This window comes from Dermacentor andersoni, chromosome 9, assembly GCF_023375885.2.
Source record: "Dermacentor andersoni chromosome 9, qqDerAnde1_hic_scaffold, whole genome shotgun sequence".
NCBI lineage: Eukaryota > Metazoa > Arthropoda > Arachnida > Ixodida > Ixodidae > Dermacentor > Dermacentor andersoni.
Genome location: NC_092822.1, coordinates 119,622,654 through 119,644,989, shown reverse-complemented (window position 1 = coordinate 119,644,989; position 22,336 = coordinate 119,622,654). Strand labels below are relative to the sequence as shown.

The 22,336-nt window shown below is 43.3% G+C and overlaps 1 long non-coding RNA gene and 1 other non-coding gene across 2 annotated transcripts; one reads left to right on the top strand and one right to left on the bottom strand.

Annotated features, from left to right (window-relative positions):
• Positions 1-18: 18 nt before the first annotated feature.
• Positions 19-13,398, bottom strand: LOC126529656 (uncharacterized). Its single transcript, XR_011890094.1, has 2 exons — positions 6,324-13,398; positions 19-1,269 (listed from the first exon to the last, which is right to left on the bottom strand). It is a non-coding gene; the product is annotated as an uncharacterized lncRNA (long non-coding RNA).
• A 3,779-nt stretch (positions 13,399-17,177) lies between these two features.
• On the top strand, positions 17,178-17,250 carry TRNAA-AGC (transfer RNA alanine (anticodon AGC)). The gene has a single exon. It is a non-coding gene; the product is annotated as a tRNA-Ala (tRNA).
• The last annotated feature ends 5,086 nt before the right edge of the window (positions 17,251-22,336 follow it).

The following is a 22,336-nucleotide window of genomic DNA, read 5'->3' as shown; positions in this document are numbered from 1 at the left end:
TAAACAAAATTGAAAATAAATCCACAACTTCTATGTGTTTTATTTACTGCATATCAAAGAAAGGAAGTAACTGCTGACAGCTGAACTGTGGTCAGCAGTGGAAAGATGGGGTTAGGGGGTACAATGTAACAGGGAGAGAAGTTAAGGGATGTTTACTAATATTGCACGAGCACTGACCACAAGCATCTCAATACATTGTAACAGCATGTGAGGAGCAGCGAGAACAATGACAGTATACGTGACCGCACAAAGCACACTCCAGGCATGTAAAGAAATGTCATCTGCTGCATTGTTCACATCTTAAGTATGCATACCCTACATACCAGTTATCTGTTCCCCAGTCCTGTTTACAAAAAGCCAGCATGAAGAAGAACACGTGGACGTTTTACCTGCGATGCGTTTTCCATTTTTGTTCAATATGTGCACATTTGCTAAGGAACTAAGATATGAACAACGGGGAGTATCAGCATGGTATCACCAAAATGCATGTCACTGATGTGACCTCAAAGAAAACGAAGGGAGGGCGTGTGCATTCCTGAAAGCAAAAGCATAGCAGATGATCCTCTCGCTGGCTAGGGTTTCGTGCACATGCACTGACATGCCATGCAGTCAATGCTTGTCGAATATTATTAAAAGCCTGCGAGGCTTAAATACATGTGTCACATAACCCTAAACAGCCTGACTGAGTGCGCCGCAGAAAGCACTCTTTTCAATTTGTCGTTCAGGCGATCAGGCTGCGACCAGCTGAGTAAATGGCATTGCCTGCCCGAGTCTTCTGCGCGTGATCACACATGTGCTTTATCAGCATACTCTCGTTCACACACGTGAAGAAGCAAATCTTGCATGAAAGTGACCTGGAGCGCGTGTGGGTTGCACGATGGTAGGACAAGGACTGGCTCTGTGCCGTTGTGAATGGGCAGATGTCACACTTGAACGGCTTTTCACCTGTGTGCAAACGCAGGTGACGATTGTAGGTTCCCACTTGAGTGAAAGCCGCGGAGCAGACGCTGCATTTGAAGGGCTTCTCTCCACTGTGCTTCCGTAGGTGAATGTTCAGCACACTTATGTAATGCGCAACATGTGGGCAGTAGGGGCACTGGTACACTCCTCTCTTCGAAGGTTTGTCCTTTCCGTCAGCAACATTTCGGTCACTCACAGGTAAGCTTGGCATGAATTGCATGGTTCCGTTACCGTTCGTTCCTGCCTCGCTGTCATCCTCCGAACTTGAATGAACAGGTGCTTTGCCGTGGTTCAGTCCACTATTTGTTTCTGAAACAGCGGTGTTTTATAATGAGAAATGCACCCCGCACCGTGGCCACACAAAAACCAATCCAAGGTTTAGCATCGCAACTTCTTAAACAAAGACAAAGCAAACAAGAGATTTGCGCCGGCATTCCATGGCTTTTCAGGAAAAATAATGAATGCCCTTATCTGTTGTTCGGTTTTGTACTTGTTCAAGAGGTTGCACTGTTATACCTTGAACCTTGCCCTAGAACCAACTAGCTCAATCTTTGAAAATGCAAAAAGAGAATTGCAGAAGTATTGCTCCCACTTTGCTGGCCCTTAATGCATGTTACTACATTATGGGTCAGTGTCCCCTCAGCCGGGGTTGGCTTCATCAATGCAAATATAAGGGGCCAATGGCGCAGAACCTATAGCTCAGCATGGCCATTGATACCTGCAGTTTTACTATCACTCTGAGCTTTTATAACTTATTTTAATTACTCATTGTTGACTTTAAGCAATTAAGAGTAACCAAACAAGGGATGTCTGCGGCTGGAGCTATAACGTTTCAACAAAGGGACTTGTATTTGTGGGAAAAACACATTTTGCTCGACAATGACAATGAAAATGCATTCGTAAAAGCAATGCCTATTCCTAGGCACAGTAAACGTGAACATTTATCATCATTGCACTGGATGAAGCAATGCACACTGTAGACATTGGCAATTTTCTCAATATACACACAGCTTTATTTGTGCAATATAAGACAACATCTTATATATTATCACTTCTTTTCACAGTTGATCAGAGACATGCAAGAATTAAACACTTGTGCTGATTGCACCAACAAAATGACAAGGGGAAAAAAAGACATGGGTGATTATTAAGATGCTGCAGTAGCAGTAGCAGCCTTGTAATTTATAAAGAATAACAACTTACGACATATACAAGGCTTTCAAAAAAAATATCTGCTAACGTTTAAATTTACAAGTACTTAGGTGTGAGCTCACAATATTTCTCAATGAGGAACAACAGCTTGGCATAACGTATTGGCAAAATGTGCTCTGTATGAGCACTATCAAACATTTGCAATTTGTCATCTGCACTTCATTGACTTGCACTAATTACAGCTTGGTATTTGACAAACGAACATTTGCTTTGGTAAAATTAGCAACATGCAGCAAGAATAACATAGCCAAAATAAAGGGATGCTCTCAAAAATATGTGACCAATTTGAGAAGCTATTAAGACTTCAAAAGTAGTGCAATAAAACGAATGACTGAACATGAAGTGGGAACTGCATTATAACAGCACAATAACATGATCAGAATAAATAATCACCATACATCTGCTAGGGTAAAAAAATTTTTTAGAACATGTTGCCTACATATTTTGGTGTTTATCTAAAGCAAATTATTTTCTTTTTCTATGATCACATTTTTCTAATTAATAGCTCACCTTTTTTGGGGGGTCCTACAAGTTAACTCATTTACTACAGTCAAATGCATCCAACCCAAAAATACCTTCACTAATCCGTTATCTATTACAAGCACATATTCGCTAGACATCTGATACAGGCGAGAAACAGCTACACTGTCATATCTGTGTCCATTATGTTGTGTAAAATTTGACTTTAGAGTTCTCTGCCTCCTTGAACTGTGTTTCTTTTTTTTCACTGCATCACCTTCACAACTAGACTTTTTCATCCTCCTTTGCTAACACACGCTACCATCTTTCCATCTGTCATAAAGGAGAACTTATCATTCTACAACTCATCGTCCAGTCGTTACTCGAGTCACAAGTTTCTTTGTTATCCTTCAGGTTGGCCCTATAGGTTAGTACTCGTATAAATACACTCATTCTATGCCCTCTTTCCCAAGGATATCGGTAAGCTGTCATGCATCATCTGAATTTGTCTGCTGTGACCTCCATTTATTCATCCGCAGGTCTTCTACTCATGATCTGGACTCCTCATGACTACTGGGCCTTCCTTGTTGCTTCAAGAGGCTGATTACGAATCTTAAATGCCTGTTCCCCTGTCAGGCTATTAATAAAAAATGCTTGGCATGTGCAAATATTCGAAACTTTCACATAACAAATCGAATAGTGACCTATTTGATATGGTTTTCGGATGGAATAGTGACTATTTGTGAATGCAAATATGTTTAAAATACTTTTCTAATATGTATTTCAAAATGTCAACTGCACCAAATTAAACTTAAGATTAAATAAAAGTACGGTAAAATTTCACCCCTGTAGGCACAGTATAGACATAAAACATGAGAAACTGCATAGTGGAGCAGATAACGTCGCTTAGGTAGCCATACTTTACATGCTATACAGCGACCATTCACACTCTCTCCAGAGTCCTGCGCACGTGAAGCAACCAGTTTTTTGTTCTGCATGCTCCATTTGTGCTTTTATTCAACGCTTCATAGACAGAAACTTGCCCAGTTTAAATATACTAGGATGTGAACATCGTTTTATATGAATTGTGATAAAATGACTGTTTATTATTCAAAAACTATTCGATTTTGCTTTTGGCACTATTCGATTCGTATTCAATTTGGTCTGAAAAATCACTATTCGCACACCTTTAAAAGATGCTAAACTCTATAGCTAGCGAATGTCGATGGTTCTATTGGTTCACACACTACACGGTTGTATCATAATGCAACCTGCAAATCCATATATTTATGACTGCAATAGAAAGTACAGTGTAACCTTTTTAAACAAAGTTGTATCCAATAAGCAAATACCTTCTTGTCAAACAGTGCAAAATGAGACAAAGGATGGCAAACAAGCTGGGACAAAGACAAGCACTATCGGCTTAGAATGAATTCCCAGGACGGCACCGGTTTCGAGATACACGCAGTCAAACTTGCACAAAGTTACGCTGTTGTTTCATTTACTTCTTTAGGGAAACGCTGTTTTATGCATTGAAGCACAAAGGTAACTGTAATGCCAATGCATTTTGTCGGACACTTTCTGAAAATTCATTCTAATTTGATATGCCCTGCATAACTCGCTAGCTACACTTAGCAGATTGAAATAAGTGCTGTAAAGTAATTAAAAAGTTCATCATAATTATGTGATTTATTCAATTAATCATTTTGATAGATGGGCTGCTTTATCGAGTAACTTTCATTAAGGGTCAAACTCATGCTTTCTGCCACAGGCAACTTTTAAATTTTTGGTGCAACTAAAATAACATCCTGTATGTTAGTATACAGACCTACATTTTGATTTGAGATAAACTTAAAAGAGGATTTTGTACTCATGGCTGCTTTAACTCAAATTTCGTAGCATGATTGTGTTTTTCTGCATTATCCACTTCCACATCATCCTCCATGCTTGGTACCTTGGCTCACCATTAATGCAAATTTCACCATCAGAGAAGCGAGCTGCTGCCAAGATTTCGACTGGTTTTTCCACTTGTCACTGTCTTGAATTTAGGACAAACCAGCCTAACCTATGACTCCAATTAAGTGACTGATGTGGTCCAGGATATGCGCCCTTGTCGCAAAATCTGATGAGAACGATGCAGCAGTGAATGCAAAATGTTGTCTTAATGGAATAATGCAGGTCACTGTGCAGCCCTTCAACATTTTATATATAATATACATATATATATAACCGCATGATAGCATCGGCGGACACTATGGTTTGCGGTGTGCCATGGTGCCCACATGCCAAAGTAGTGAGTAGGCGCATGCACACAGAGCATCCTCTTCAAACATGATCTGCTATGCTACACTGGCTTGTCCATTAAGCTGAAGCACTGAGCCGTGCTCCCACAAGAGTATCAGAAAACAGTGTGTATTTCCTTTCTTCTGAATGACTGTATATTCAGTTCGATATATCCCATGCTGCTTCTCCGCTTCCAATGCAAGTGTAACAAATCTGCACGTGCTTATGAACAAGTTTCGTATAGCTCCCATCTTGGCCTAACTCCCAGCTTGACCATCATCACGCACACAGTGGTTACAAAAAGCAGTTACAATGATAGATGCCCCTACTTTCGCAGGTGCGCTTTATGACATTAAAGTCCCTCCATGACGAGAGAGTGGTTTACAGCCAGACGGGGGCTTAAAGTGATTAGCAGTACTCAAACAAGGAATGTTGTTGAAGCCATCAATTCGAGAAGAGGTCTTGTTTTTGGTTGAGCAATACCTCTTGTCGAAACATTGGCATAAGTGACATTTTTTATTCTACCACTGTTAAATCACTTAAAAGTCCCTCCATGAAGTTTGCTGCCAGCCTGCTGTTGGAGGCGCATCAATCAAGGGCTTTTATGTGAGACAACTCTAATTGCTGTGTTGGTCAACGCTCACCCGAAATTAAGAGGGGCGGTATTCTCGAGTAATACCTTTAGAAGATAGTTTCGCCTTCACATGAAAAGGCAACTCTTTGCCAAGATAGCGAGCTTGGCACAGCACCATAAATGCTGACAGCTATATACGCAAACGCGTCTGGCGCCAAATCTCAAGAAAAGGAATCTACGTCCAAAAGTAATCGCCCCAGGTACTTCAAGAGTTGTACATAAAGAGCATAAGAAGGAAGCGAATTAATGCACTGTATTGCAACATAACATATCTTAAATATACAAAGTGCCCAAGCAGTCTGACTGAGTGTGATAGAAAAAGAAGGCGCTCCTTTGATTAGTCATTCAGGCTGCCGCCCCGTGACTGGGCGGCAGCGCCTTCCTCGGTCTTCTTCTCCACATGGGTGCGCATGTGCTTCAGCAACATGCCCTTGTTCACACACGCGGAAAAGCAAATCTCGCATGTAAATGGTTTGCAACGCGCGTGGGTCGCCCGATGGTAGGTCAATGCCTGGCTGTGCGCCGTCGAAAAGGGGCAGACATCACACTTGAATGGCTTTTCACCGGTGTGTGTGCGCACATGACGGTTGTAGGTTCCCGCTTGAGCGAAAGCCGCAGAGCAGAAGCTGCACTTGAAAGGCTTCTCTCCGCTGTGTTTACGCAGGTGAATGTTCAAAGCGCTCAGGTAATGTGAAATGTGTGGGCAGAGTGGACACTGGAACACCCCCCTTTTCGAAGGTTTTCCCTTTCCACCGGCAACATTTTGTTCGCTCACGGGGATGCTTGGCATGAATTGCTGGCTTTGGCTCCCATCTGTTGCCAGCTCGCTGTCGTCCTCCGAACTCGAATGAGCCTTGTCGTAACTCGGTCCACTTTTCGTTTCTGCAATAGCAGCGTTTTATCATGAGAAATGTGCACCACACTGTTTCAGAAAGAGATACAACAGAAGAAGCTTCGTCTTTGAAAACAACTGATTCTGGCTAGGTCTTAAATGTATGCCACTAAATTCTGGACCGATCTTGAAAATTCATGGGGATGAACCTCGATGTCACCAATACTATTAGCAATAATGACAACATTTACTGATGCTCTGTGTTACAAAAACAGTAGCTTGTAAAGCAAGAGTGGCAGCTGCCTACTAATTAAACTTTTCCAGCTTGCTTTTATGCCCTCTTGCAGCCCAGAAGGCGAAGCAAGGCATGCAATGTTTTAGCAAACTATCCATCAGTTTATCATCAAAAGAAAGATCATTCTTGGTGGAACGCTGGCATGTGGTACATGTTAGTACGGTAGCACATGCAGAAACTCTAGTATAGGCGATAGCAAGTCATGTTTTATTGGTATGTTAACCTTCGTTGTTTGCATGAACTCTGCAAGATGCATATACCTCTCATTTGGAATAAAGTACGCTAGCTGAAACTCCGCACTCGTCTTTGTCTAGCTGCTGTTCGCCTTTGTCCTCCTTCAAGGAGTTGCTCTGGAGAACCAACTAGCCCAATCATTGACTTCAGTAAGTTATGTCTACAATGCCTACTCTGGTGCAGTTAATTACTTAACTGTAAAGGAGCATTACATTGAATTCTAAAGGAGCCAATGATTCAACCAGTCTTGTGAACATTTCGTACGGTGAAATGGTGAAAATATAAATGCTTAAAAATCCATGACATCACACGTGACAACACAATAGCAGAGATTTTGGCGCAATGTTCAGAAAATGAATGAGTAGCACTCATTTCTGTGAGTTATACTCAACCTTGTTTCTGCGAAATCAATAAAAACCTAGTTCATAAGAAACACTCTAGCAGTCTAATATAAGACTTGTTGATAAAACTTCATAAATAAGACTTCATGCCACTTTGTCGTATTAATTCTAGTCATCTTGTCGCGATGAGCATTCAAACACACCATCGCAGGGCATAAAATCCACGTGCTATCAGCATAAATTAAAATGCAAATAAGCCAAAAAGCAATTACAATGCATCGCTGCACTGAAGGTATGCCTGTAGTGGTGGCACAATCCAGGCCATAGAGCATATGTTCGAGACTACAGCATGCTTACAAACCAACTACACAGTAACTGCATGTCACACTCTTATATAAATTGTAAGTAGCCAGTCATTTTCTCGCTAGTTTCTTTCTGTCTGTGTTTAAATTTATGTGGATGGTGCAACCAATAATTCAGCTTTTCCAATTTCATTTGCTGTTTGTTGTAAAAATATATACATATGTCTACATATATACATATGTGGGTAAAAGTCAAGCACATATGTGCTTGGCTTTTATCCACTGAAGTCGTGGGTACAGCACCTATCTTTTTGTCATCCCAATTGTTGCTGTTATGAATTCCTCACTGACAAACAACTTCCAAGACTGTTCTTGAGCTGTCGGTACAACAAAGCCTCTGCCACAAATAGAATATACAAAATATAGCCAAATATAGGGCCAAATATAGCCTGAGGGAAGCCAAATATAGCCTGAGGGAACAAATCATTAGGTGTAATGAGGTGAAACTGAAATAGACAATTTAGCAGTTCATACCTAAGTGAATCTTCATTTACTGGTAGCTCAACTACAAAAGCTAGCATAAAAAAGTAATTGTTTGAAAAACGCCACCCATAATTTAACTCTTTTGTACACACTTGATTCAATGCACAAAAATCATCATCTTGCACAATATGCAACTGACACAACAAAGCAGGCAATTATATTCATATGCAATCAAGCAAAATTAAGTGCCACATTGTTCATTAAATAAGGTGCATTCGAATCTGTGCAGGCAAGATGACCATTTTGCACAGTGCAAAAAGTCAGCCTATAGCGCTGCAATGCAAACCACCTCACAAGCCTGAAAAAAAGGAGAAACAAATAAAATGCTGTACCTAGGAGATGGACGTTAAGCAAGCAATAATAGAACAAAATGTTCACATACAATATATATCAATGTGTCACAGCTGTGAAGAAACAACAGATGCTCTATTTGACTACTTTTACTTCGCTGCCCAACACACGGCCCATCCTAAGTTTATGAAATTTGACCATGCTAAACCATGGCAAGATTCACCACACACACACACAAAAACTTATTGTATATGTTCCTAGGCCAACCCCAGTGCTTCCAACAGTAATTGTACAATTAAATTGCTTTGCTAGCCATTGGAAGGGCCCAGAAAGCTTTCTGAAGATATTAAAGAAGTCATTACAAGTCACCAGATAGCACAAGTAGTTGTGAGCATACCAGCCAAATATTAATCCACATGTGTAAACGCAAGACCAAGCACAATCTATGTTTGCCCCATTAAAATGTGCTATGTGCCTAGTCCCCACTGCTTCATTTACATATGAAATGGCATATACAAGCCAATTTAAATGAACAAGAGCAGCAGTGAGAAAAGCTAAGCAAGCATAAAGTACAAAGAATGTCGTCCTTCAAGTAAAGACGGTTGGCCAATCTTCAGTACAATATGCAACAATATTCTGGGCACTCCTTTGAACAGTGACCTGGAAAAGGAAAAATAAAATGCAATGTTATGCTATATTTATCAGCACTAACTGGCAGAGAAGGATACTACAAAACACTACCAGATCCTAAAAAAACATCAAAATTACAGAAAGAAAGAAAAGTATTTTCAGTCAACCTAAGATGCTTGGAAATACCTAGAATTCTACCTCAGCTAAAAAAAAAAAAAGTTTCAGTGCTTAATTCACCAACTTGTCTAATCTAACAAACCAATACAATTCTTAAACAGTGCAAAATTTCTGGACATCTTTAAGTGTCAAATGAGAGCAAGAGTGCCGCAGTATGTGTAATTTGATCCCCAGCTGAATCAAAGCATCCACACATGATTTCTTCAAGTGCAAAGCTATTGAATATTTTATTAACACCTTACAGAAGTCGAAGTATTGTTTGATCAGTATAACTAGTAATAATAAGTATATATGTACTGTATATTATTTAGTTTTTTCTGCTGTAACTGATACTAATCCCAACTGCTGGTAGCACAAGTTACCACCCAGTTTTTTCTGGACATTGCGTTTTTCCAATTATTGCTGATGAACACACCTGTCGTATGATACGTGAGCCTATACTGTTTGCCACAATCATACTAGAGCCCCATTTATTTCCTGTTACGAAGTCCCTCCGGCAGTTCTTTGAGTCCTCTGATTGTATATTTATACCCTACCTGTGATTTATTCATTGCACTGAAGAAATAAATGAAATTAAATGCAAGTTAATACAACACCTGCAACTGGACAGACACAGTCAGCATTTCAAATGTTTTGGCCAGGAAAAAAATATTCAGCAAACAGCTTCTCCCTCAAAATATGCACAGCAACCCTCCTAGCAACTTTTGTGTCACTGTAGAGTAGATAATCAGATGACAGATGAACCAGCTTTAGAGACAGGTAATACCAACTGTCACAGAACTGCCTACCATTAGGCAAAAACAGCCACTGGCTTCGCACAGAAAAATAATCACGATTTTAGTGAAGGCTTCCTTTGTGTTTTTACACAACTACTCAATGGTCCAAAAATAGCGGCTCCGGTTGTACATGACTTTTCTGGCTAATTCACTATCTTGTTTGCACTCAAGTTTCGCACCAAGGTGACACTAAGGCAACATGAGGGTAACTTAGAGCCACAAGCATGTCGAAAGAGAAGGCCACATGCTGGAATTACAAATTATTTTTTTTTAGGAATAAAGCACAAGAAATGAGGTCAAAAGAACACATAACAACAGGACGTATACCGACTGCCAGTTTTATTCCAAGAAACAGGAACCACTTATAACTGCATTCTCACATGATATCACATAGCAACAGCAATATTTTTTCTTCTAAACTCTCCAAGTCCCACTTGAAAACATTCCACTTAAGCACAAAGTAACAAAGTGATGATGGTGATGACTTGCTCAGAATTTTGTCTTTATTTTATATTTGTCTTCATAGACGTCCACTTTGTTACCTTCTAAACTACAGCCTTAAATAACCTTCTGCAATGGTGGAAGGTGAAAAAAGAATACAAGCCCTGATTTTTTAAAACAGCATCAGATCTCAATATAATCCTTCGCCCAGAAATGTAACTTTGATGCAGAAGGTAATGAATCATTATTAAGCTTTTCGGTATGTCTTCAGAAACTGCAAAAAACAGAAGCACATAAAACATGGACGAGGCATTGAAGTTAGCCAGAGCCCATTGAGGAATTTTACCAGGCCAATTAACTGGTTTTATTCGGTCACTAAAAAGATGCCAAGGCTCCAATATGCCAACGCTGTCATTGAGCCGACTAAATACTCTCTAAATGTGGCGAATTTTTCTCTAAGTTACCAACAATGCCCCGACAGCAGGAGCCACCAATCAAAAACAATTAAAGCCTTAGCACGCATCAATTACCGTTTCAGTATGTGACCTTCCCGAAAAAGATATTAATTTATCTAGGAGAGACTGTGATGCCTTACTGACCTGTCAGCCCAACGATTAGCAATGTCTTAAAGATTTTCCTTTCAGTCCCGGCCTTGCTTGTTGTGATGGGCTGTTATGTGTTCTCTATTCCTCATTTTCTTTTTACTTATTCATCTAAAGATGTCCAAGCAGCTCACTCAAGTTCTGTTACACTGATGGCTAACTAGAGTTTGTAGAGTGAAAAGTCTCTACAGTGGCACACGTACCTGACAGATTAGCACAAGTGGGTGCATGCACATAATGTTCACACCACCATGCAAAAAAAGCAAGCTCCCTGTCAGCAAGCAAGACACTAACACAATGTTTAGAACCAAAGCTTTCTCATTAGGCATGCTCCAAAAAGTTATTGTCTTCTTTTGTTCCATCAACCACGTGTGAATAATAGCAAGTGCGCAACTGCACTCTCAACAATGATAAAGTAGCCAATGATAATGCAAGTATCATATTAGGCTGCTCATGCTGCCAATCAACACACAAGAAAAGTTATTATTGCTTGCCCTGTGTTCTCTAATGCTCACAATTTTTGTGCTGTAAGCAATACGCACCTCCTCATGGCTATCAGTTGCAATACCATGCTTCAAATGTTTTCTACTACTAATTATTGACTGGTTCCACCTGTCATTCCACATACAAGTGTCCAATTCAGCATATCAGTTGCCAGAGGCACCACATTATGAATCACTCTACATAAATAAATTTACATCCCCGCAGCTTACAAAAGTGTTACTGCTCCTACTGGGAGGTACTCTCATCACACCCAAGTCAGACGAGCAAATTTAGTGACACTTCGAGCGAGCACACTTCTCCACGCTGAGTGTTACTTCAGCGACATAGTGCTAGTCGGCAAAGCGAAGCGTCATTCAGTATTCATGACAATGACGGTCTGTGAAGCCATAGGGGATGATATTTTTCTCTGCATTTTGAGTTTTAGAAATGGTTACCCTCTTATTATGACAAAAAATGCCTGTGTATAAGAACCTCTGCCATCAAACATATAAATACTGTAATTCCATTAACATGCCGATTTGTTCTGTGTCAATACAAGCAAGGTACATATACAAAATCCACAGGGTCAAAATGGTGGAATCCGTTGAAAATGAATATGTCAACCTTTTTTGGCTTCAATGATGTGACAAAGGCACTCATAACACTTGAAATCACGAGATAGTGGTCTTAGAGTTAGTGCAGACTCTGCTGTGCTAATTTATTCTGTAATTTATTCTAGAAGCACTGCTATCGAGGCTACGCACTTCAACGCAGCGACGAGAGTTCCTCGAACGCACTCGCTGGCAAGTGCACTCGCCAACAAGTGTCACTAAACATTTCCGCCAGACTGCCTGCGAGTGACACTAAACGGCGAAGTGCACTCACTCGAAGTATCAACTCACCCTCAGAAAATTAGGTCATCCGGTTCTGCTCAACCAGTGACATCCGAAAATGACCGTCCGAGAATGCATGCCTTGAAGTTTACAAATGGAAATCGTATCCACTACAGACAATGAAACGCCGACGTCAGAAGCGTGGACTGTATCACCGTGGCATCCAATCTGTCACACAAGCGCACCGGTGCTGTGATCTCTACAACACATACACACACGACAGAAGCAGCACTTCACTGCACGATCGCCTGATTTCTCGGTCGCCATGCTTGAAGCGAAGTGCGCCAGCACACTCCAAGTTCTGGGTAGCTACGCACGTAGAAGCACGCCTCGTGCACACAAATTTCAGAACTCATCACTGGTTCGTAGCATGAGCTATTGTCGACCGCAATGAAGAACATGTGCCCGAGAAGCAAACGTCGCATAATTGGTGGCAAATTGCAGGGTCTTCAAAGCCGTGCCTGAACAGAAGCCAGCAGCAAGAAGGGGATGCACTCGCGCGCAAACTATGCAAAGGTACGAAACAACATGGGTTCCGAAACAGCATTGAAGCAGTACACAGGTGTTTAGATAATACAGATGCAACGAACTACCGAACATTTAATGTGACACTGACGCAAGCGGCAGTATGTTTGACTTCACACTTAACGCATGCTTCCTCTCCAACGGTGCTTCAAGTCAATGCCGCTGTATGGCAGCAGCATTTAGAGGCGGTAAATTTGAACGAATAACTTGAACGATATGTAAGCAATAAATTGAACGATATGTAAGCATTTATTTATTTGCATGGTAGGGGCCAGAGCAAGTACAATTATAGTAGGAAACTCTATCGCAGAGCATGATTTGCGGATGTAGAAGAGCACTGCATCATTTGCTACCACGCTGCTTGGCCAAGGGTGCCGTGCGCAGTTAAAACCCATAAACGCGCCCATAAACAATATAAAAGTAGCGACATCTCTCTCCTCCTCCTACGCCGGCGCTCCTTCTCTCGGCTCCTCCCGGGCACCGACGGTGGCGGCACCTCGACCGGATACAGCTAGCAGACGCTCCCAACGTTCGCCCCTTTGCGCGTAGTGCGCTGCGCGCCTGAAGGATTTGGCTTTTGCGGTTATGACAGGAGAGGTTCATAAATGAGTTACTCCAATAACTGCAGGATCCACGTTGCACTGCTTCATCGAAGCTCCTTCCACTGCGATCACTTCGACTGTGGTGTCAACGGTGGAGGTGGTGTGCTCAAGCGAGCTAACGGAGTGTTTTTTCTCGAACGGCGCCTTTTGATCAGCTTCATTTGAACTTCAACGCCGTCAAGAGAAATCGGAACAACATACGCTTTGTATGTGGATATTTACCTTCTACTTTTTTAAAACACAAGCGTGGGGTCTAAGCTCGAACCGATTGTGGTGTACTACTTCCATCTGTCAAAGGCGCGTTTTCTCGTACTACAAAAAGGCTTGGTAATACATCGGGCCTTAATTTCTTGATGCCGTAATTCCGAAGGATTTGGCTTTCAAATTGGTCTTCGGTGAAGTGGTCTTAAGATGAATAAACTGAGATTTAGTATGGTACAAGGTATTGAGAAATGATACCAGGCGCAGAAGAAAAATATGACAGTTCACAAATAATTTGAAAAAGAACTGTTGATATGTCAGCCCGCCGTGTGCGTGGCCATAACAATTTTATCAACGTCGAACGTTGAAAATGGTCTGGGTGATTGCGCGCCCCTTCATTAGAGGTTTCTTTTACGAGATTTATCCGCATTAAAAATGTTTCAACCAGCTTAGATTTGTACAACTTTGAACCCAATATATTTTCGGCTGAGTTTAGCAGATGTCTGCATTCTGATTTATTATGCGCGCAGATATGGCGTACTCAAGATATTCGGGGCGAGCTCCACCACTGCAAAAGTTGGCACCATTGTCGGCGTGACGTGGCATGAGGGATCACGTGGACATAGCGGCCGCGTCGGCTGCTTCGGAAGCGCCGAAGCGAGCTGAAAACGAAAGTTTAAAGTCCCAGCTCCGCTGCAGTTCTGATTAAGTGGTGAGGCTTTACCGCCAATTGGGTGTCTGCTTGACAACATTTGAAAGTACTATAATAGGTTGGCTGTTTTTGGAGGCGTGCAGCATGGTAGGCTACTGTTCGGTGCCGCAGTGCCGGACGTACGCAACGGAGCCTGGTGTCAGGCTTATTCACACGTAGCCGTAGGACAAGGAGCTGCGTGAAGCTTGGCTCGCGAAACTTAGGACCGGCAGACAGCCATCGGCTACAACTCGGGTATGCAGCAAGCACAGACGTGAGGAAGATTTCTGCTACGGCGCCGGGACTGCGCGCTGTTCGGTGAGTAGCAGAAAACGCGCACTGAGACGCTCGCCTGCGCCCAGCTAATGTCATGACGGTTCGGTCTATGAACTTGTTGACGCTAAATACTGGCAAGTTCACTGGAACGGAAAGGGAGCGGTAAGACGCACATTAAAAGAAGGCATGACATATGGTCATGATTGTGTTATGAATTAATGCTCTGGATTACGAAAAAGAAGCAAAGGGAAATCGCGCGCTGAGAAGACCGATAAACATACAGTGCGACGCAACTTGAGAAATAATATTGATATGTTCAAGAATTTAGAAGACATAAAAAGATTGAATCGTCGCGACGGCACATCACATATGTCACCGTAGGCGTCGAAGTCTCTGTAACGAAATTATTTTTGAGCAGTTCTGATAGCGTTCACGCAGCAATAGTTGCTAGTGTACTGTTAAATTCTCACATGCTGTGGCCTAAAGCTCACAGCACAGTGCGAAAACGCGCTCACAGCGAAAGCAAAGCATTGTGCGCGGACATATGCATGCAGACGCGCAGTCGGTTGCCGCGAACACGTGCGATCGCTGCATTGAGGCTTCATTCTGTTATGCCCCATTTGGTTATACAGACAGCCCACTATAAGAACATATTTCACGTAGTTTACTCAGCGTCTGCCTACCTTTCACACAAGAAGCCGGTTCGGAAGACTCCATCGCGGCGACCGCGCGCAGTCGCGTTCACAGTACGTATTCGGTAAAGAGATAGCGTCTGTAAACGATTCTGTGCCTTCAGTTTGCACAAGATTATTATATCGACAGTCGAAGACTTCCCTCGTTATGAGAGTACTTACATAAATGTCCAGGAAAGCTACCGCGTGGTGTTTTTTATTGAGCACCGTAAGCGAAACCTATGAGGAGCGCGCCGCCTGATCCCTAGCACAACCCCACAAATACAATTACGCGCAGCAATGCGCGCTACTAAAAGCTAGACCTGCACCGCGAGTAGCACGAACAGCGGGGGCTGAAACGACGACAACCGTCGTTTTAGTCTAGAGTTCGTCAGCAGACTCCAACTAAAAAAAAAAAAAAAGAATACGTCTAGCATTTAGTAGCAATACGCGTCACCTGCACAGCAAGCAGCGTGGCCGAATTAACATATGAAGCGCAACTTAAGTGTCTGAGCCCAGCAACGGTTTCAACTACAGCGAAAGTGCGCCAAGCAATTTGCGTGACATCAATAAAGCCTGCCACCCGCCGTGGTTGTGCTCAGTGGCTATGGTGTTAGGCTGCTGAGCACGAGGTCGCGGGATCGCATCCCGGCCACGGCGGCCGCATTTCGATGGGGGCGAAATGCGAAAACACCCGTGTACAGACTTAGGTGCACATTGAAGAACCCCAGGTGGTCTAAATTTCCGGAGTCCTCCACTATGGCGTGCCTCATAACCAGAAAGTGGTTTTGGCACGTAAAACCCCATATATTAAAAAAAAAAATAAAGCCTGCCGAACCATAAGCGTAAACGGCGAGGCTCAGACAACATGAAGTACGGCTTTCGTGGCAGCAAGTGAACGTTTTCAACTACAACCATGCCGAACGTTATTTAGTACGAAGAAAGGCTGCAGACGCTCGCGCTTCTCGCCAAATCTTCCGAAAGAATACAAGTGACTTCTGATGAACGGCTATTTCCCTCACAAAAGCGCGGGTCCCGCGCATTTTCAAAGTTTGCCCGGCCGATCCTGTGCAGCCACATCTTTCGGCGAGCAGCGTTGCTTCTTCCGGATGGAACGACGAATCTTTCCCCCTTGCCTCCTCGGTTGTTGCACCCATAAGCACAACACAGGATAGGCATAGGCGTAAACGGCGCCAGCGCTAGCGAAACACCCTCCGCCAAAACTCCGCCGCCAGTTGATATCCGGTAATGGCGCCGACGACTGCTGCGGACCAAAAAAGCGCGCGCTATTACGTGACCACGGCGCCTCGACCAATAGGAGGGTCGACCAGGTCGACTCTCCAGAGGCGCCCCACGCCAACACCCGCCCCCACGCCACTCCGGCTGCGTTGCCGCATCTCTCCCTTCCTCTCCCCTCTTTTCATTCCCATTTCCCCCCTGTGCAGCTCGGTTGAGGTGTCCTCTACGGAGAGGCAGTTACTGCGCTGCACTTCATCCCATATTTTCAACCCCCTGCCATTATTAAGAATCTCCTCTCGGAGGCGCGGCAGGCGAGAGAGACAGCAGCAAAGTTCAGAGGAAGTCGCTACCTTATGCGCAGTAGGTCGTGGCCGTGCGCTTGGCGCTGGTGGAAGGAGGGAGGCGATGAGTGGGCGGGAGGAAATTATTAAAGCGGCCCTGGTGACGAACACTCTTGCGGATAGCAACGCGAAACCGCAAAATGCCATGTGTTCGTCCACTGAATGTTAAAGCAGCGCTTGTTACATGCGCAACTATTTAGAAACAATTAATGTATTAATAAAAAGAAAGTGGACGTACCCGTCGGGGGTGTAGCTCAGATGGTAGAGCGCTCGCTTAGCATGCGAGAGGTACGGGGATCGATACCCCGCACCTCCACTTTTTTTTTTTTTTTTTTTTTTTAAATCTTTGGGGTGTCAACAGTTTACAATTTAGTTACGTGTGGAACGCTAGGAGGATATCCTCCTAGGTCGGAAGAACGGGTTCAAAATTTTGCAAGTCCGAAGTGCAAGATTTTTGCTGCCATGATTAGCCACATATTACACCCACTGAACCTGACTGAAGCATGCTCTTGAAAACAAAACATTTATTTAATCGCTCAGTAGCATCTCTGCCACCCATAGGAGAGACTGAAAATAACTTTATTCAGCATGGCCCCTGTTCGGGGCGCCAGCTCCCTAAGGATCTTGTGATAGACGATTGGAGACCGTAGCTTGTTAGGTTCACTTTTATTCTTGGTGGCAAAGCGTCAAATGGCCCATTAGGCGAAAAAGCCATCATCTGTCGTCTGTAGCAGAGAAACGGCAGGTAAATTCCCATTGACTATAACGCTACGTCACGAGTGCACCTTGTGACGTAGCGACATATGTCGACCTATGTCATAAAAGCCGAGAACACCTATAAGCACATCTTATGAGTTGTGAATGTGAAAGCGTTAATATTCTGAAGTGTCTTCATAAAATAAATCTTATACTTTGGCTGATGGAAAATTGCTACCCAACTCATGCAATTAAGGGACCATTTGTATGAAATGATGCAAATGTAATGTGCTTTTATGCCAACATGTAAAAAAATGTTCCGTAGCAGACATGATCTCTCGTTTGTGACTCAATGCTCCTTGCTTTGTATGCGCTCAAGCAGTACAAGAGGCAAGAATAACCAACTTGGTGGGTCATGCACACAGAATGCACTGTGGTCTAGAGGCACAGAGCTGCAGGTGTATCTAGAGTTTATACGGTTCCCGCAGAGAGTTACGCGTTTCCACCATGCAATGCCACCATCCACCACCTCTGCGTACCGAAACCGGTTTGTAAAAAGCGTTGAATTAAATTATTTCGGAGGTGCCAACGCTTTCCAGTATTTATTTAGAGTTGGGAGTGTTTGTGCCTTCACTTGCTGAAAAAACAAAAATGAAATGACATTTCTTGTCAGTATTTGCTGAAAGGAGCGACGCGTTAAATGTGTAGGTGATGCAATGTAACAAGACCAAACAGATTGATTGATTGAAAACTTCATTATTCCACTGAGCTGGGGTGACCACCTCTTACCCTACATGCAGGTAGGTGGGGAGGATGAAGCAGTCAGCGTGCGTTGAGGACGGTGAGTCTTCACGGCCTCAATGGCCAGGCGGATTGCTCGACGCTGGTCGTCTTCGGCCTCACTCTGGAGCAAGGCCTCCCAGGCTTCTCTACTGTCAATTTTTTCCTTGGCCCCTGGGGAGCTAGCACACTCCCATATTACATGATCTAGCATGCCTTTCTCCTTACAAATTTTGCAAAGGGCATCATTATAGTCCCTCGTTTAAGTAGATCCAATATCGTGATCTATAATTGTTTCCCTGGAGGTGCCGCCTAATGCGAGTGTCCTCCGGAGAGAGAGACCGATGCAAAAGTGGAAAGATTCTTCCTTCGGCTTTGTAATGATCTACGATTACCCTGTACGTGACAATGTTATCTTTGATCCATGGAACTGGCTGCTCTAGAGTTGCCCAATGGTAGAGTACACGAGTGAGCACGTGAGTGGCTTCGTTGCCTGGGACTTCTTCCCAAATAAATGTTCTGTCCCTCCTAGGAGGGTTTTTGAGTAGAATTTGGAGGGCCTCTTCCCAAATTCTCCCTTTGCTAAAATTTCGGACAGCTAATTTGCTATTGCATATGACTCCCGCTTTTGTACCCGCACAAGCAAGCACTACTGCAACATCCTCGTCTGTACAGGCGTCCCTCGTGCATGCTATCTAAACACACCCATCGCCATCAACCACCGTCGATACTGCAGCCCTGTCTCTCCCGCAAGCGGCGTCCACGTATGCTACTTTATGTGCCGGTGTGTTTTTAAGTTTATTTACTAGAGCCTTAGCCCTGTCAGCTCTCCTCTCTTTGTTGTAGATAGGATGCATATTTTTAGGTAGGGGGGCAATTTGGAAGCATTTACGCACGTCCAACGGAATGTCCTTCTTGCCAATCGGGACACCCCCGTCGCACGGATTTCTACCCATTCCATGATTTTTCTCCCTGTTTTGGACTGGCCCAATCTTTCCAACTGAGACATTCATACAGCAGTGAGCTCAACTAGCATGTTGTGAACCCCCATTTCACGAAGGAAGTCTGTCGAGGTCGAGTCTGGAAGCCCTAGGGCTCTCTTAACGCTCTTCCTAATGATTGCATCTACTTTCTCCTTTTCTTGTTTAAACATAAGATACGATGTGGTATACACTTTTCAGCTGGTAATAATGGCAGGGGCCTCAAAGAGAAGGCTAAACCCCATGAGAGCGATTTTGTGTGCGACGGCGACGAGCGACAGCTTCAAGCGACGGATCGGGCCGTCGCTTGAACAGATCGCTCGGTTCTGTAAAAATTTGACGCTCATTGCCCGGAAATGCCACGAGTGACTATCCAATAGCGCGAAGCCGGAACTGGATGTATGTCAAATGCTACCGATTGTCGCACAGAATGAGCAAACAAGTGAATATTTATATGTGTAAGAATAAGAACCTAGTGCAAGACCATCAGAAATATTTTATGCTGCTTTTTACAGTAAAATAAATCAACTGAAATTAATAAAGCACGTGTTACACTAGTTTGGACGCATATTTGCTGCCCTCAAATATCGCCAACAACGGGGAGACGTCGCTCGCATGGGGTACAACTCAAGGTTTATAGATAGTATAAATGTTGGTAGGAGGTACCTGAAGCATAACTGCGAGTCGGCCTAGTTGGAACAGATTCATTTTTAAAAAACTTTTTGTGCGCGAACAAACAGGCACGAAGAAGAGGAGCGACACAAGGACAAGCACTTCTTTGTGCTGCTCCTCTTCTTCGTCCCTGTTTGCTTGCGCACAAGAAGTTTTTTAAAAAAGAGGGACCTGTATTGCGTTAGGCAGCGATCGAAAGTGGCCGTGTGACAGCAGTATTATATATCATAATATATGAATATGACTATTCTGAATATATGAATATTCAGAAAATATAGATATTAATTTATAAATATTCACTCATATCATATATATATATATATATAGTCACTCATATCATATATTCATACCCCTCTCACACGTCATTTTCGATCGCGATCGCTCACAATAGCATACATAGTCACACGTGTGGGTCTATCACGAGTGAGCCTGATCGGAATAGAAAATGCCCGCGTTTTGTTCCATATATTGAATAGATGACGAATATGAATGAATTCCTTTTCGAAAGTTGTGCTTCTTTTTCTTTGACTAAATGAACTGCTTTTCGTGTTTTTGGACACTTTTTGTTAAAGTTGTGCCTGTGTACTTGTTGCTCACTACTGTAAAGGGTCACAGAATGAAATAATTACCATTTGCAAAATCATACTTAATTTTTGCACAATAAAAGTGAATCAGCTTTCCACTCTCCTGTCCACAGATAATAATAGCAAACTGTTCAATACTCGCCCTGGCTATCTGTTAATAATACAGCGTCAGCTGCATACACTGGTAGCCATTGCTCAACCACTACTCAATTCTGTTAAGGCGAGAGGTTAAGCCGTAGTTTACTGCCAACTTCCTGTCCATTCCCCTTATAAAGACCAGAGAAAGTAGTTGCGACAATGGAAACTCCTGTTGCATTCCTTTCTTATGCCTTGCCTTCAATTTGAACTTTATCCTCCTTATAGATTACCTTTAGTAGTCCTATATTCACACCCTTGCCTCTAGGAGCATTCCACAAATTTTTTCTATTCACATTGTCACATGCAGCACTTATGCACCACATTTTTTCACGCAATGAGCACTGGCTCAATGTTGGCATGCATTAATTTCATCAATCCATTGTCGCATCATGTTCAGTTAAGAGAAGTAGTTTTATTAAGCCTTCTAATTACACTGCCTAACAAACAGTTTCTTACTACACAGCTCATCGATGCAGTCATGCATGTCAGATTGTGACCAAGAAAAGGAACTAAGGGAGTCTATCTTTTTTAGTTACAACCACATGAAGCCATGGAAAGCAGGCAAATGTGGGTCATTTATAGGGTAAACTAGCTGCCAGAAACAGCTCCAAGTAAACCAGCTTTGCCTGTGAGATGCTGAACAACTGGACATTCTGCGCACAAGGCAAAAACAAGTTCACATTCTCAAGTTAAATCTAGGGGCAGCCATACGCAGTCAATATGATAGTTGAACAGAGACGTTCACTAACCAGTGGGCGAGGACAACTTGGTGAACTACTGTAAACAGTCATGTCGCATTTACTGCAGCACATTTACCATCTACAACCTGCAGCTAGAGCTTTTGGTTAAAGCATGGTTTTCTTCAGAATTTGCCAGCAGAAGACTTCTCATACATACCGTCGTATTCGGCAGAATTTTCATGCTGTCGCAAGAACTGAGGTGGCACGAAACAAAAGGGATTGAGAAAGTGCTGTTTCTCATGTGCAGCCATGTCTCAATATTGGACTTTTCTGCTCTTCTACTAGGGTGTCAGCGCACAAGAGTGAGTGAGTGAATAAACTTTATTGTAGGTCTGGCGAGGACGCGAACTCGTCGCGCACCCGGCTAGTCCCACGTCAGGACCGGCAGGTCTAGCCCACCGGCCCGGTCGCGGGCACGCCGGACGGCCAGGATTTGCTTTTCTAGAGCGGGGCTACGCAAAAGCGAGTCCCACTCCTCCTTGATGAACTTGGGGTATGTCGACCCGCACTCCCAGAGCATGTGAGGTAGAGTGGAGGTCTGGCCGCAGGACGGGCAGGCGGCCAGACCTCCACACAAGACGGCGCACAAGATGGCGCACAAGACGGCGCCGTTCTTTCCAATATTGAGCAAAATGCAACACATTTATGCATTATTTACAGAGTAGCGCTAAAGCATAGTACCTCGGTATCCACATCTTTTCGACCACTTCTTCACATTTTGCACTTTGCCACCTAGCCAAAACTTTCCCTCGACGACCTCTCAGACAAGGCTTGACAATTTTGAATTGTGAAATATGACACGGCTAAAAGGA